We start from the raw sequence: 14,435 nt of genomic DNA, 5'->3' as shown, positions 1-14,435 counted from the left end.
AACAACTTCTATTTAAAATTTACCTTGTTAATTTTTACGCATTATTAGTCATAGAAACATTTAGTAAAAAAATATTGAATAACACAATGCAGTAATATTTTAACTAAAATTAAATGTTGAGAGACTTCAGAAAAAGAAATCAATCATTTAGAAAAGTATGCAAAAGTTCACCAACAAGCAAAATTGGAATGAAAAATATTTATTTCAAAAGGTATGGAATTAATTTTTGTTAGATTTGTTATAGAGATCTAGGAGTCAAAAGTTATTTAATTAACTAAAATTTTTTTTTATTTCTATTAATGACATTTTTATGGCATTTACTTAAATTAAAACAAATAACTAATTTCTTACTAAGTCTTTATATCTAAAAATATCAGTATTCAATGCATTCACTGTTTCAAATGGCGATTGTATGTAACAACAGTGTATGTTTTTCTATCTATCACACTTTTGTTAGAGCTAATTAAATTTCAACATTAAAAAAATAATTATAACATAGTTCAGAGTTGATTTCAATGCAGCTATCGTTTTGCATATAAACGCAGATAAATTTACATAATTAAAATGTTTATTTCTGTGACTTTAGTTGATTCTGTGGAAAATTATCAACTAGGATAAAATGGTTTTGTTTTCAATTTTAAAAATGCGTATATTCAAAAGGTATTTCAAAATTATTTTTACAATAATTAGTTAATTTAATATTTTAACTGGAGGATGCTATGAACAAAATTATCTTACATTGATGTGCTCTTAATTTTTATTAATTATAATAAAAATAAAAATTTTCTACCCTATTTATCTACGAAGTATAATGTCAAAATTTTTTGAAATATTTATAATGTTTATTCAAGTCATGGATTTATTATTTTTTTAAATTGTAAATAAAAGACATTGTTTTTTTAAAAATTTATCTCATTTTATTTCAAACGAACTCTCCAGTCCAATTAAAAATATATATTTACTTAAAAATTACTCTATATTTTAAGTTGTTTCTATTATAAAAAACATATATAGATCAAAAATTGGAGAAGAAATACGTAGTTGTATCAATATTTATTCTGAAACTTGAATTATTATGTCAGGATCAGCTAGCTAGTCATTAACATTGTGCATTAATCACAAATCTATTACACAAACTATATGAAAGGTAGTTTTATTAAATAATTTTGGTTCATTTATCATTTATAATTACTTAAAACCACAGAGAAATCCATAATTAGTCTCTACTCTAATGATATAGCATATACAAATATAAAAGCAAAAAGGCAACACTCTTGCATAATTATGATTTCAGCGTTACGCTATTCTAAGAAATTAAATACTTATTACCAAGAAACCAAATACTTACCATTAAATACTAAGAAATTAAATGCTTAATGTTAATAAGTTTATTATTAAGAGTTTATGCCTTTAAGTTATTGTCATAATTAAAGTATTTACCAGTTATCCATATAGTTGATTGTGATGTTGATAGCTTTAAAAAGAAATGTTGAAAATAAAACAAAAAATTTCATAATTTTAATAATTTTTATACCAGACAAGATAAAACAAAAGCAATTTCACATAAAAAATATTCCTTTAATTGTGATTGAGCTTGAAATGGACTGTATAGCTTATATGCAAAGTAATTTAGGATTTATTGACATCCAAAACATCCTCAAAGTTCCCTACATAGAATCAATTAATACTTTACGCTACTATCAGCTCAATAATACTCTCGGTAGAAATACGGTAATTGTTGATTTGTTCCCCTCTATTAGAGCTAGAACCGTAATTCCAGAGTTGTTTCGTTACATCATTAGTCAACTGAACTACATCTCACCTGAATGTCAAAACGCATTGTTCAACGGTGCAAGAATGGACGTGTTGGAAAGCCTGGCCAGTTTCAATTGTGTGCTGTTTGCCATTGAGTTGGATATCGGTCTTATGGTATAGAGAGCACAATTTACTGCTTAATGTTACACACATTCGAGCACTTCATATTACTGATACAATGAAAACAAGGCAGTTTAGATATTACACATAATTTGAAAGATTGGTGTTATTAGAGAAATGTAGTTTGTAGTGAATTTTGACTTTTTATTTTATTTTGTATATCAGTAATTTTTTGAATGTTTAAGATTTTGATACAGTTTTAAAAAGAAGCTTTCTCCAGGTCTCCAAAAATAACTAATTTGAAAAACTAATTAAAAAGAGATAAGAATGTTAAGTTTCTTACGTTTTGCTGAAGTATCCAAAATTGGAAAAAGTTAAATAAAAAAGAGTGCAGAATTAAAAAGGTTAATGAATAGCTCTGCTGCTAGCCAAAAATATAAAAATCAATGCTTTATAACGCACGTCAGATTATTACAACTTTGTTATTTTCCCAGACGTCTGACATTTGTTTTTTTTTTATTAGCAGAGCCATCTATTTACGATGGAAGCAACAAATTTTAAAATTTAATGGGAATAAAAGGCATGGTTAAGGTTTAAACGCAAAAATTTTTTAAATTACTTCTTTTCACTGTTTTCCTTGACATTTCATGTCGCTGGTTACATCCGGTACATGAAAGCATACCTACTAGTTTGTAAATCTTAGGTGATGCATAGAAATATGGACTAATTCCCCTGTGGTGACTCTTGTTTGGATCCGCAGTTTTAATGTTTTATATTTTAATATTGAAATGAAATGCAAAAATCAATCATAAATTGTTTCTTTAATAGTTATTATAAAATGTTTCGATGTAAATGTTTCGTTTATAAACCAATTAGATATTATTACTACAACGATTGAAATTTTTTATTGCGTTTAGCCATTTATGAATAAGATTGCTATGTAAATTCTTTTCATAGAAAATCACTTAAATTCTGACTTGTGTGAAACATAACAAATTAAATTCGTCCTCTTTGAAAATGAATATGTTTTATTTGAATTATTGAATGAATTCTTACTTTTGCAAATCGCCATTATTTATACATCTGAAACTGTCATTCCTTTTGCTCAAAATGTTTGTATGTTTGAAATTAAAGAAAGAAAAAAAAGCACTGCAGAAGAAAATGATCTCAACTTCAGAAAATACATTTCATCACTGCAAGTGACATTGCTTTCTTAAATAATGACAGAAATTTATAATTACTAACTATAGATTAATTTTAATAATTAGTAACTAAACATTTTAAAAGCGGTAATTTAATTTATGTTTGAATATTTCAGTATTATATAAATTTTTGACATAAGTTACAAATTTATTTACTAAATTTAAAGTTTAGTATTGAAGCAAAAACGAAAATTTTCAATTTATGAAAGCGACAGAGATATATAGTTTTATTAAATTGATTTTTGCAGCTTTTTTGAAAATTTATAATTATTGCAAAAAAATTTTTACAAAAAAATATTATTCAGGTGTAGAGGTTTTGAGCTGGAGAATTAGAGCTCGGCAGCCAAGTCTTTAATGGCTATTCATTCTCATTAACATGACAAATTAAACATTTTTTTGCGCTAAAAATATAAAAAATAGGTGCTCTTTACTTTCAAAAAGCCAACTTTGATAATCTCATCATTAATAATGTACAAAATGTCACTTTATATTCCAATGAATAGCAATGGAGTTTTTAAGATACTCAATCATCGCTTTTTTTCCTTCAATACTTTTTTTTCTTCGGAAATACTTAAAAGCTTTCTAGATTAATATGGTTAACTAATTCTTTTAAAAAATATGCGTTTTTCTGTAGTTTTATGACACATTTCTTGCAAAATTTAAGTTTGAAATATGATTTTCATAAAGAAAAGTACACGTATAAAAAAGTAGGTGTATTTTATTGCTTGGATGGTGATAATGCATAACGTGAATGATAATCAACAGCAAATATCTGTAAATTTTTGATTCGTCAAGTGCTGTTAAAATTTCCGAATGAAGAAAAGGCTAAATTTGTTCTTTGTAACGATCAAGGTAACACATCTAGAAAAGAGTGCAACTAAGGCACCCTAAACAGAAATAGCATCGTTTTAATAACATATTGAAGCTCTTTCTATCCCGAAGAACCATTAAAAGTATAAAAAAAATATACTGCATAAGAAATTACAAACGAATTACATTAATAGAAAAGGACTTAACTTATAAAGTAGAGGAACAAGATATTTAACAAAAAATAGAATATGTGAAAATGTTTGGAATTTTTATTTATTTATTTATTCTTCTTTTTTTTTGATTTTTACATCTAGTAATATCTGGGTTTTGCTTTCTGCCTCTACCTTGTCAATTTCTTTTTCCCTCGTATTTTTCGTAATTTTCAGTTAAATTTTGTCACCAATTCCTTTGATCAATCCCCTTTTCTTTTGGTTCAATTCGTTTGTAATTTCTTCTGTATCTCTGTGTTTTGGAACTGAAAAAGGTGCTTTATTAAAATCGTAAAATGACAGTATTTCTCTTTCTGTGATATTTTTATCAGTGTTAATGTTGTTCATGAAATAACTATTTACTGCATATTATTATCTTAGACGAATAAAACATAGTTCGCAGTTAAAAATAATATTTGACAGTTCCTTCTGCATAATATGTCAACATTCCATAAATGATGCTGGAATCATTTTGACTATGGAGTTCTCTTGGGAAAAAGAATCATTTCTGATCAGACGATATTTAAATATTATCTTTATTTTTAATGCAAAAATATGATTTTTAAGAGAACATTTTAGCGCATATTTTTTGAGTAAGTTATAAATGGTTTACTTTCAAAACTGCTTCTTAACTTAAAATAAAATTGTTTTGGAATTCATGTTTACTAACGCTTCTTAATGTTATGAAATAAATTTAAATGAATGAAAAATAGGATATGTTATAAAAGCCGCAATGTTTCAGTGACCTGTTAGAGCAAAATTTAATTCAAAAGTAAAAGTGAAGCAGCAGCATCTGATCACGGAGATAAATCTATTATTTAGCTAACTATCAAAATCCAATCAAAGACAAAATTAGATTTTGTTGAAAAATGGGGGGAAATCTTCATGGCGAGTTCTCCTTCAAAAACATTAGTAATTAAGTGAGTAAGGTAAGATTCAGGTAAACCAATATAAAACATTGCGAAAAATATTCTGGTTAATTTACTGCACTGTATGAAAATAACACATTTCAGATTAAAAAAGAAAACAAAACGAACAAACATAATTCTGGTAATAAAACCCAAAATATACGGTATTTTCACCATTTATTTTGCAATTTTTTCATTATAATGATAAATGGTTTACCATAAATTCTGGTTTTCAAAATTAAATTTCCAATTACACCATAAATACAAAACTTAAATGTCAATTTAACAGAATAAATAGTTTTTATGCCCATCTCTAAGGTATCATGATAAAATTACCGAATTTTACCACATTTACGAATTTTATCGAATATTATATAACCATATTTTATTGTTAATTTTATCAAAATTATAACCAAAGTGCTTCTATAAAAAGTACCGAACTTTTTGATGTTTTCATAGAGCCAGAGAAAAGGTCAATTTCGGCATATTCTAGCGGTTTCGACCATACTTAGTAAACTATGAAATTTAAATACCGAAATTTGCTTTCAAAATACAAATTGCAAACAAATAATGGCAAGAATAGCTGCTGTACCGAGAAGGAAACTGTTCCTATCAATTTACAATGTAATATTTTTAGGAGAATTTGAAGCTCAGTATTTGAAACAGCATAGTTTAAACTTGGCGTATATTCATTCTTTTTTTTCTATAGTTCGAATTTTGAATGACTAGTCAAAAGAAATTTTACCATGATGGCTTTCTCCTGAGTTATAGCGTCTATTTAAATGGCGGTTAAATAATATAAATTATTTAACGGAAGATTAATCTTAACGGACGTTATATAGTATGATAAACTTGACTAATAAATATGCAACTAATTATAACGACATCATATAAAACATATTAGATATTATGACGTTATATATATGAATTAATAATGACTTATTATGACTTAATAAGAATAATAATTAATGATATTTATATGGTTGAAATTTATTTTAATAATAACAATTTCTATTACAAGTGTTTCTCTAAGAAAAGATATTTAAAGAAAATTTTTTGAGAAAGGAAATAGAGGATTTAATATACGTTGAATAATTAAACATTATTAAAAAGCCGTGATATATGTATTGTATATTGACAGCATCACACCTACTCTTCTCAAACCAAATTATAGAAATTTACAAATAAAAAATGAATATATTTAAATTATAGCGCATGTAATATTTAATTATGACGAAAATTTATATTTAAAATTTATTAAATATATTTGGAACTGATTACCTTAAATTCCAGACAGAAAAATAAACATCAAAAATCGACACATGTTGATTTTTTTCTACTGTGGAATTGAAATTAGAAGTACTTACCATAAAGATTGCTTGTTTTTATTGTTATTATTATTAGTTTAGAATTTTTTTAAAGTCATCTGCACTAAAACTTTATTTAAAATTCCAGTTATAAAATAAACATCACGGGTTCAGATGTACATCCAGTGTTTATTAGTTCTAAAAGTAAAAGATACCAATACTCAAATAGTATTCGATGTGTTTAAGTAAACAGATGCTGATTTCTTTTTTTTCAAATTTAGAGTGCAAATTATAGAATTATTGCATAATTTATACTTTCCAGAAGTAATTCGAATATATTTAACGACTTAACTTGAGCTTTTTCTGTGTGTTACAAGAAATACTTTTTATCTTTATCAGTGACAATATCTTTCTTTTGTGCCACACAAAATAAGTAGTGTTAGCAACACTAACTTCTTTTTAGCTCCATAGAAATGACAAGCATGGCCATCAAAAACATTTTATGCCAGATCGTTAGTAGATATATTTTGCGTACCTTGCTTGTTTTTATTAATCACGAGCAAAAATAACAGTCTTTTCCCCAAAGGGATTATTTTACCGCTGTATTTATGTGAAGCAAGAATAGAACATGACTCAATGCATAGGGTTGTATTCAATTGTGATACGCATTTTTGTTTCAAAGCAATATTTTTTTCAAAAAAGAAGTAATTTCGCAATTTCTTTTAAATCATTTTTTTTCCTTCCTCTACCATGTAAGCAACTAAAATAGTATACCCATATTTATTTCAATATATATTAGCTTTATTTCGAATATTATTTCGAACAAATGAGAAGAAATGTGCTTAAATATTAAAAAAAAAGTAGTAACAAAGATTATTAAAAATGCGTTATGGTCGAAAGTGAGATTGGCAGACAAAATTCTTTCATCCACTGCACTTTCAAACATTTAAGGTGTTTTTGAGGTTGTTATTCGAGGTTTAATTGAAGTTGACTTCAAAAACAACTTTAAAAAGTCAACATCCCAAGGTATACAATCAAGGTTTATGAAATTGTTTTTATTTACGCTTGAGGTTGTATTGAGGTTGATGGAAATATAACTTAGAGTAACCAACTTATAGAGGCTGTTTTTGAGATGTATATTTAGCTTTTTTTGAAAAACAAAGCAAATAAGTATAATTGGTGTGAATAATTTCATCCGATTACAACTAAATGTGTTGCTGAGCTATGTATGAGGTTGATTTCATGAGGTGTGAATGAGGTTGAAATTGAGATTTATTGATGGGGCTATTTTTGGTGCAAAGCACCACCCATTTTCTACATCAGATGTATTTTTTCACACCTGTCAACCTCAAAACAACCCAAAAAACACCTTATTTTGGAAGGGTAAACCCAAACCAATGAATACTGATTGCTTTTAAATATTTTAACTATTAGAAAAATACGATAATTTATAAAAAGCTTAAGATTATGTATATATTTATCACTTATATTTTCTCTGCCTCTCATATCTCTACTAAAGAGCAGACGGAGAGATCATAACCAGTCTTTGCAGATTAACAAAACCCTGGAAAATTTCAGCAAGTATTTTTTAATAAAATAAAATTTGTGTATTTCCTTTCATATACATTTATAAATCTTTAGTAATACAGAAAAGTGTTGTAACTTGGATCAGTGTAAATATATGAGCCAAGCAGTGGAAGAATTTTATATTCAGTGTACGTACGCAGCTCCTACCTCTGTCAACAGGTACAATTTGCTGTGTTGGTTACAATCTTAAGTCTCAAAACATGGGCTAGAAAACTGTTTTTAATTGCTACATAATTTTTTCAATTAACTTGATTTGAATTTAAAACGTTTCAGTACTTACATCTGGAGGACTAAGGTAGATACGTACTAAAATATCAATATTTTTACAATTAAATGCCACTTTTTAAGAGAATTAATTTATTTATTAATCCTCACAGGATAAAAAAAGTGCAGGCATGTTTTACCTAGGCCCAGTCTCCTCCATGGTTACTGGTTCGTGGCTAGTGCAGTAGGTCCAGTTAGCTCAAATATATTTCCCTGTAGACTATGCCAACTCACAATATGTAAAAATATTCATGTTCGTAGTAAAGCTATAAATTCTTGAATTATTCTCATAAAATATTCTTTCTTACATTCTGCACTACGTTTAAACATTACAACAGGTGATAATTTTTCTATAATTTCAAGAATATAATATGATATATGCTAGTCTACTATTCTTTAATCAAAAATGAGCTAAATTGACAGTTTATGACCAATTTTGTTTCATTTATTAATTGTTAATATTTGCTTTTCTATGTTATGTTACCATAAATGACGTAAGATTTTTAGAACCATTGTAATGTTTAGTAAAAAAATAATAAGTATCGCTTTAATAGTGCACCAAAAGTAATTTTAGAGACATTACAGCCCTTAATTGTTTATTTTATAACCGAAGTTGAACAGCTGCCCCAATTCTGAGTTTGCGACTATCAATGCTAAACTCCGTAGTCTTGCAATTTTGAATTCAATCCAGAAGACAAAGGAATTCCATGATTAAGCATAGGGACAAATTAGCCTTCATGGAACACTTTTTGAAGGAAATAACCCGCTTTTGCGTTACTTAGAGTAGAAAAACATGAAAACCTACCACTACTCATAGGCTCACTAACGTCAGCCTATGATCAGTCTACCACTAACGATATTTTACGTAAGCACTGTGTTCTGTGCGAGCTCGGAGCAGAACTTCTATCAACTAGCCACCACTGGGATTTAAACGTCATTGAGAGGCGAAACCACCCCCTGAGCCACAGTAGTTCAGAGAAATTAATAGTTATTTTCGAGAATTGTAATTATGATTGAGATAAATTTTTACTATCACGAATTTTTATTGTCAAATCCAAAATTTAAGGCCTTATAAGGAAATAAATTCAATGTAATAGTCAATTCAACGGAAAAATTTAAAGCATGGCTGAAAGGCTTCCTAAATAGTATCGTATTGATTTGTTAGCAAAAATTATTATAAAATAGTAATATTGAAAGTAATTATTTACCTGAATTACATGATGTTTATTTGGATCTATTAATCAATACTGATTTCTTTTTCTTACCGGAGAGGCACCGGGTAAGGATGTTAGTTAAAGATTAAAACAAATTTTTTTTTTCTACTCATTAAGTTGCATTATAAATTGAAGAAAATAGAGATTATAAATCTGCGATAAATAATACAATCATCTTAACTTACCTTAATGTTAGTAAGAGCAATGTTAGCACAGCAATTATAATAAAGTTTTATTAATATATATAAGGTAAACTAACCAGTGTAGGAACACTTAAGCTTCGCTTGCCTTTCAAAAAATCCTATTAATTTCAAAATTCGTAATTTTAGTTAAATGACAGTGTCAACATATTTGTTACTAATTGCAAATTATGAAAAAAAATTGTAGAGAACTTAGATAATATTGTTTTAAAGTTTTAGAGTAACAAGTAGTAAGAAGACCAAGTGAAGGAACAGCTCTTACCAGTAAATGAACATCCAGTAAAGGAACACATAATTTTGGTTATTTTTTAATGCTCTTTATGAATTTATAAGCCATACAAATATTTAAAAGCAAGCCTATTCTTGAAATTATAACATATAAATACTTGGAAAATGTTAACTTTTTTTTGTAATCATGAATTGAAAATTAAAGTGTCAACATATTAACACATACTGTTCATTCACTGGGAAATCTATGCCCTGTAAAGGAACATGCCTGTTCCCTCACTGGTTAGCAGTTGTTTTTCGTATTTTTAACATACTTTTGATGCGGAACATTACTAAAGGTACAAGAAAATTAAAGTTTATCTTTTATTTTCATTAACTTAGAAAAAAACCCAGTAAAGGAACACTTGTGCCTTCACTGGTTTTTCATCGTTTCGTGATCCAATGAATAAACACTCCCTTATCTCAGTACTTTACTATGCTATGATGCTTAAAAAAATAAAACGTAACTTTAATAACTATATTTTGAATTCTCCTTTTCACAGTGAGAAAAATAAAACTATTGCCTGCAATTAATTCCACTTAAAACATATAAATACAAACACTCACCTTATGATTTTTTCAAAGAAGCAAGGTGTTGCAGAGATAATAACAAATTCAAAATTTTTTCCAGAGAAGTCTATTTGACTAGGTAATCCAAAACATTGCTAGATGACTTCCTATTGTTTGGCAGTAAGCTATTGTTACCAATCAATCTAAAGAAAAACTTTCAAATTCTGATTTTTAATCAATATATATGAAATGTTCCTTCACTGGTTGGTTTACCCTATATATATATTGCAAAAAGTAATTTTCGAGAAAACATAAATCAAAGATTTTTATAAGTGGTAACGCATTAGGAAATAAATATTTCTTTTACAAATAGTAAATTACGAGTTATCAAAACGATAGAGTGCTATTCTAACTGAAACTCTAGACTGGTGCAGCTTTTAGATAAAGAAGAAATATTTTATATATAAAGTTAAAATGGTGATTACAGTTACAGTTTACTCACAACTTTTAAAATATTCAAGGAAAAGAAGAAAATTCAATTTTGAAAGTGTATTATCCAGTTTCTTAAAAGAGCATGCTGGGTAGGGAGGAAGGAAGTTGCCATTAAGAGGTTCTTTTGAAACTTTTTGGGGCTTTCAGGTTTAACAGAGGTATGAAAGAAGAAACCTTTCGATGCTTTTTTAGTGTTGCCAAAATGCTTTCTAAATAATATATTTTTAACATCTCAATTTTTATTTCTTGTTTGTCGTTGCTCGAAATACCCGGAAGTATGAAATTGAAGCGTTCGAATGATTTCGAATTTTTTCCATGGCGTTGTAACATAATATGTTATAAACGCTAAGTAATTGAGATTCTCAAATAGCACTCCAAAAAATGTTGTGAAAAAAACTGTAAAAGGAAAATATTCTTTTACAGTAGTTTTTTTTTAATACAAAAAAGGGGATCAATAATCTTTAGTTTTTAAGTTTCAGTTGCTCATCTCTTAAAGAATATTTTCAGATGTTAACGAAATTATTTTAACTACAAATTAGTTAGCCCGGCAGTAAGTTATTAAACTTTGTTTAGAAGAAGTTTCAATTTAACTATTAAGAAAATGAACGTATTAACAGAAGTTAGATACTTGTAACTCAATATGAAGTAAAATGATTATTCCTAACAGATTTAATGCAGCACCCATAAGAGACGTCAAACGTGTGTGTTGAACTTGATTGGCTTTTGAACCGGGAAATGCCATGATTTATCTAAGACGACGTTAGTGCAGGTATTAAATTATCCAATCCAAACTGATCCAAATCGACATCCAAAGAGGTTTTTTTAGAATGCTGATTACTTAATTATGTTCAGAGAAAAAAAGTATTCAGAAGATATATATTCACTTTCACTTACACAAACACACATCTTTTCAATAAATAAAATTAATTTGACAACAGAATTGGACAACATAAAATATAGATAATAAACTCTTCAGATTATGAGCCATGGCTTAAACAAACATTAATTGAATGAAAATACTCATAACGCTAAAATACGAAACTATTTTTAATTTGATGTGATATATTGATGTGAATAACAATAAAGCTGAAAATTAACTACAGTTAAAGGGAATTTACTAAAGCAAGGATAACTTTTTGAATTACTGAGCTGATTGTAGGATAAATGTTTTGGAGTGCTTTTCATACTATGGCGCAGAGCATCTCGCCACATTTGAAAGAATGATAAACAAGGATCAGCAAAAAGAAATAATTATAGAAAGGAGGTTAGAGCTGTAAAAGAGACTTTCATCTGAATTTGGATTTTTCAAATATAATTTTTTGGCACACAGCTGTAATTCAAAATCTTTGTTCGTGACCAAAATGGCTACTTTAAAAGACTTAGGAAACTTTTCGAATTATCTTATAGAGAAACTCAGGGATATCTGCAAGCAAAGATGCGAATAAACGTTTCATTTGCTTATGATTAAAGTAAAAATTGTAGAAAACTGTAAACAATTGTTGGAATCCATGAATCCAAGCAATGAACGGGTGTAACTGGTTTTGGAGCAGAGCAGAGGGCATGATGAATATTCGGTAGATTCAAAATGTATTATTATTGCCAATAATTTTATGCTTTCCAAAATATGCATTTGATTTAATTAATAAGCACGGCTCTATATATACATTGGATCTAACGTTTTTCTTTTACTATCGATAAGGTAAGAGCCTTGGTGGCTCAGGAGATAAAGCATTCGCCGCCCAATGAAATGAACCAGGTTCGAATCCCAAAAGTAACTGGTTAATACGAATTATGTTCCTGGAACGTACCGATCACATTGCTGAGGTAAAATATCCTCAGCGATAGACGGATCATCATTGTCGTCGGGCTAACTATGGGAAGTTTTCGTGGTTTTCCTCTCCATATAACGCAAACGCTGTTTAGTTCCATCTGAAAGTCCTCCACAAAGGTTATTTCGTCCTAATGCTAGATCCAAGAGTTTCCTTGTCATCTAGATTGGGTTTAAAATTACAAGCCTACGGAGTTGATATTGAAAGTTGTAAGCTCAGAAGTGGTTCGGCTATTCGAGGTTGGTTATAAAATAAAATATAGATAAGGTAACCAAAATGTGGTATTATAAGAGAAAACTAAGGAAAAAAATCCATAAATAAGATAAAAGATTATTAAAATTTCTTGTGATTCAGTGAGAAAAAAAGTACGGTCAAAAGCAATGAAGCACGGAAGCGCATTGAACTTTTTGATAAAACTTGACTTTTTAATAAAATTAACAATAAAACATTATTTCTATTACCATGTGTTTGGTAGTAAATGCGGTGAAATGTGGCAATTTTAACAGCAATAGTATAGTTGGAGATAGCACAAAAATTCTCCGTTTGATAATTTCTAATTTATTTAACAAACATTTGTTAACTCGGTTTCTCATCGGCTAATTGTTTTTTTCTAAGTAAACTATGAGTTAACATCTAACGACTTTTAAAACTATAAAAAAATGTGCATTTGTGAGTATACAAATGCCTGAACAAGGCCAGAACTAAACCAGTGGTTTAACTGTTTCGCATCAGAGCTGACCCAACATTATAATTGAAGGGTAGAGGGAGAGGGCTCGAAGCCCACCGTAACCCTGGATGCATCTGTTTACTTATATCAAATCATACTTTGTACTGAGCACTGAAGCTTGTATAGATATGTGTAACAATAAATAAATAATTGGAATAGTAATATTTTTTTCTCAAACTATTTTGACAGCAGCCTTGCCTTTATACTAGAGTAAGCGAAAAGTAGGTAGGAGAAAGCTGGTTTGAATGAAAGCGTTACCATGGATATATAACAGTAAATAAATGAATTTAGTTTAGATGTATAACATTAGCTCTTGTGCTTAATGCAAATTTGAACTAATTATCAAATGTTAATTTTTTGTTCCACTGTACTTGTTGTACATTTTTCTACATATTCTTAATTTCAAGTTTCCAATTCATGTAGTTTTTGCTCTGCAAAACAAAATGTACAGAACACTTAAAATTGTGGTGATGGTGTCTACCATTTACTCCTATCATTTGCGCCATCTAAATTCCGCTATCATTTGTTGTCTAAAATGTGTTATTGTACTACAATACTTTAGACAGCCCATTGACTTTGGGAAGCTAATTTAAAAATTCTGTACTTCGCAAACGATAAAATAAATAATTAAAAAATAAAATTTAATTTTTAAAACGTTGCCAAATTCTCAGTTTCATCGAAGGTGTCATATCCTACTAGAAATATTGGTTTGTTATACAGAACGTCAAATAGAATAAGGAAACAATTTTAAAGCATCAGATATAAAATCTCCTACCCGTATTTAGCATAAAAGTTTCATTTTGTAAAGCAATTTAAAAACCAGAGCTAACTACACATACCACGGTGTTGATGTGCCGATTGATCAGAGATTTCTCGTTCTGGAAAACGTGTCTTAATGGTGGCAATTTATTCTTTCGAGAGCTACCTGAGCTTTTATAGGATACAGAATCCCTTCCTTTTTAACATCGAAAATCGAAATGAAAGAAAATTGTTGGAATTTGAGAACTCTCAGCCGCTGGGAAAATCAATTTATT

The 14,435-nt window shown here is 28.4% G+C and overlaps 1 protein-coding gene across 3 annotated transcripts in view; it reads right to left on the bottom strand.

The window, feature by feature from the left end:
* LOC107441765 (sushi, von Willebrand factor type A, EGF and pentraxin domain-containing protein 1) overlaps nucleotides 1-14,435 on the bottom strand; it is a 432,093-nt gene that overhangs the window by 228,501 nt on the left and 189,157 nt on the right. The gene's annotated exons all lie outside the window — the stretch shown is intronic.

The sequence above is a fragment of the Parasteatoda tepidariorum genome, chromosome 1, assembly GCF_982258835.1.
Source record: "Parasteatoda tepidariorum strain Cologne lab strain chromosome 1, Ptep-v5.0, whole genome shotgun sequence".
NCBI classification, from domain to species: domain Eukaryota; kingdom Metazoa; phylum Arthropoda; class Arachnida; order Araneae; family Theridiidae; genus Parasteatoda; species Parasteatoda tepidariorum.
The sequence above is the reverse complement of the archived record's forward strand: the minus strand, read 5'-3'. Positions and strand labels throughout refer to the sequence as shown.